This window comes from Schistocerca nitens, chromosome 4 (genome assembly GCF_023898315.1).
Source record: "Schistocerca nitens isolate TAMUIC-IGC-003100 chromosome 4, iqSchNite1.1, whole genome shotgun sequence".
Lineage (NCBI taxonomy): Eukaryota > Metazoa > Arthropoda > Insecta > Orthoptera > Acrididae > Schistocerca > Schistocerca nitens.
In genome coordinates this window covers 12,106,844-12,110,886 of record NC_064617.1, presented here as the reverse complement: position 1 = coordinate 12,110,886, position 4,043 = coordinate 12,106,844, and positions in this window count along the sequence as shown.

Below are 4,043 nucleotides of genomic sequence, written 5' to 3'. Positions count from 1 at the left end.
TGAACCTCTGCAGGTTTACTATATCCCTTGGACCTTCCCATTCACGATGAAACACAGAAATTTCATCGGACATAAATATGAGAGACACAATGCCGACTTAAGTACAGGAAGACTGAGTCTTCCTACTGTCTATGTTTTGAACGTTTCCTGTGTCACCAGTTTTACATTCCGATGCACCTCTGCAGGTTTACTGTATCCATTGGACCTTCCCATTTACGATAAAACACAGATATCTCATCGGAATAAAATATAAGAGACACAACGCCGACTTAAGTACAAGAAATCTGAGTCTTCCTACTGTCTATGATTTGAGCGTTTCCTGAAACACCAGTTTTACATTCCGATTCACCGCTGCAGGTTTACTGTATCCATTGGACCTTCCCATTTACGATGAAACACAGAAATTGCATCGGAATTAAATATAAGAGACACAATGCCGACTTAAGTACAGGTAGACAGAGTCTTCCTACTGTCTATAATTTGAGCGTTTCCTGTGTCACCAGTGTTACATTCCGATGCACCTCTGCAGGTTTACTGTATCCCTTGGACCTTCCTATTGTCGATGAAACACCGATATTTCATCGGAATCAAATATAAGAGACACAACGCCGACTTAAGTACAAGAAATCTGAGTCTTCTTACGGTCTATGTTTGAGCGTTTCCTGTGTCACCAGTTTTACATTCCGATGCACCCCTGCCGGTTTACTGTATCCCTTGGACCTTCCCATTGTCGATGAAACACAGAAATCGCATCGGAATTAAATATAAGAGACACAATGCCGACATAAGTACAGGAAGACTGAGTCTTCCTACTGTCTATGTTTTGAGCGTTTCCTGTGTCACTAGTTTTACATTCCGATGCACCTCTGCAGGTTTACTGTATCCCTTGGACCTTCCCATTGACTATGAAACACAGAAATTGCTTCGGAATTAAATATAAGAGACAGAATGCCGTCTTATGTACAGGAAGACTGAGACTTCCTACTGTCTATGTTTTGAGCGTTTCCTGTGTCACCAGTTTTCCATTCTGATGTACCTCTGCAGGTTTACTGTATCCCTTGGACCTTCCCATTGTCGATGAAACACAGAAATTGCATCGGAATTAAATATAAGAGACACAATGCCGACTGAAGTAGAGGAAGACTAAGTCTTCCTACTGTCTATGTTTTGAGCGTTTCCTGTGTCATCAGTTTTACTTTCCGATGCACCTCTGCAGGTTTACTATACTCCTTGGACCTTCCCATTCACGATGTAACACAGAAATTTCATCGGAAATAAATATAGGAGGCACAATGTCGACTTAAGTACAGGAAGACTGAGTCTTCCTACTGTCTATAATTTGAGCGTTTCCTGTGTCACCAGTTTTACATTCCGATGCACCTCTGCAGGATTACTGTATCCCTTGGACCTTCCCATTGGCGATGAAACACACAAATTCCATCGAAATTAAATATAAGAGACACAATGCCGACTTAAGTACAGGAAGACTGAGTCATCCTACTGTCTATGTTTTGAGCGTTTCCTGTGTCGACAGTTTGACATTCCGATTCACCTCTGCAGGTTTACTGTATCCATTGGACCTTCCCATTGACGATGAAACACAGAAATTGCATCGGAATTAAATATAAGAGACACAATGCCGACTTAAGTACAGGAAGACTGAGTCTTCCTACTGTCTATGTTTTGAGCGTTTCCTGTGTCACCAGTTTTACATTCTGATGCACCTCTGCAGGTTTACTGTATCCCTTGGACCTTCCCATTGACGATGAAACACAGAAATTGCATCGGAATTAAATATAAGAGACACAATGCCGACTTAAGTACAGGAAGACTGAGTCTTCCTACTGTCTATGTTTTGAGCGTTTCCTGTGTCAACACTTTTACATTCCGATTCACCTCTGCAGGTTTACTGTATCCATTGGACCTTCCCATTTACGAAAAAACACAGATATTTCATCGGAATAAAATATAAGAGACACAACGCCGACTTAAGTACAAGAAATCTGAGTCTTCTTACGGTCTATGTTTTGAGCGTTTCCTGTGTCACCAGTTTTACATTCCGATGCACACCTGCCGGTTTACTGTATCCCTTGGACCTTCCCATTGTCGATGAAACACAGAAATCGCATCGTAATTAAATATAAGAGACACAATGCCGACTTAAGTACAGGAAGACTGAGTCTTCCTACTGTCTATGTTTTGAGCGTTTCCTGTGTCACCAGTTTTACATTCCGATTCACCTCTGCAGGTTTACTGTACCAATTGGACCTTCCCATTGACGATGAAACACAGAAATTTCATCGGAAATAAATATAAGAGACACAATTCCGACTTAAGTACAGGAAGACTGAGTCTTCCTACTGTCTATGATTTGAGCGTTTCCTGTGTCACCGGTTTTACATTCCGATGCACCTCTGCAGGTTTACTGTATCCCTTGGACCTTCCCATTGACGATGAAACACAGAAATTTAATCGGAAATAAATATAAGACACACAATGCCGACTTAAGTACAGGAAGACTGAGTCTTCCTGCTGTCTATGTTTTGAGCGTTTCCTGTGTCACCAGTTTTACATTCCGATGCACCTCTGCAGGTTTGCTGTATCCCTTGGACCTTCCCATTGACGATGAAACACAGAAACTGCATCGGAATTAAATATAAGAGACACAATGCCGACTTAAGTACAGGAAGACTGAGTCTTCCTACTGTCTATGTTTTGAGCGTTTCCTGTGTCACTAGTTTTACATTCCGATGCTCCTCTGCAGGTTTACTGTATCCCTTGGACCTTCCCATTGACGATGAAACACAGAAATTGCTTCGGAATTAAATATAAGAGACACAATGCCGTCTTATGTACAGGAAGACTGAGTCTTCCTACTGTCTATGTTTTGAGCGTTTCCTGTGTCACCAGTTTTACATTCTGATGCACCTCTGCAGGTTTACTGTATCCCTTGGACCTTCCCATTGTCGATGAAACACAGAAATTGCATCGGAATTAAATATAAGAGACACAATGCCGACTTAAATACAGGAAGAGTTAGTCTTCCTACTGTCTATTATTTGAGCGTTTCCTGTGTCACCAGTTTTACATTCTCAAGCACCTCTACAGGTTTACTGTATCCCTTGGACCTTCACAGTGACGATGAAACACAGAAATTGCATCGGAATTAAATATAAGAGACACAATACCGACTTAAGTACAGGAAGACTAAGTCTTCCTACTGTCTATGTTTTGAGCGATTCCTGTGTCATCAGTTTTACTTTCCGATGCACCTCTGCAGGTTTGCTATATCCCTTGGACCCTCCCATTCACGATGAAACACAGAAATTTCATCGGGAATAAATATAAGAGACACAATGCCGACTTAAGTACAGGAAGACTGAGTCTTCCATCTGTCTATGATTTGAGCGTTTCCTGTGTCACCAGTTTTACATTCCAATGCACCTCTGCAGGTTTACTGTATCCATTGGACCTTCCCATTGTCGATGAAACACAGAAATCGCATCGAAATTAAACATAAGAGACACAATGCCGACTTAAGTACAGGAAGACTGAGTCTTCCTACTGTCTATGTTTTGAGCGTTTCCTGTGTCATCAGTTTTACATTCCGATGCACCTCTGCAGGTTTACTGTATCCCTTGGACCTTCCCATTGACGATGAAAAACAGATATTGCATCGGAATTTAATATAAGGGACACAATGCCGACTTAAGTACAGGAAGACTGAGTCTTCCTACTGTCTATGTTTTGAACGTTTCCTGTGTCACCAGTTTTACATTCCGATGCACTGCAAGTTTGCTGTATCCCTTGGACCTTCCCATTGACGATGATACACAGAAATTGCATCGGAAGTAAATATAAGAGACACAATGCCGACATAAGTACAAGAAAACTGAGTCTTCTTATGGTCTATGTTTTAAGCGTTTCCTGTGTCACCAGTTTTACATTCCGATGCACATCTGCGGGTTTACTGTATCCTTGGACCTTCCCATTGACGATGAAACACAGAAATTGCATCGGAATTAAATATAAGAGACACAATG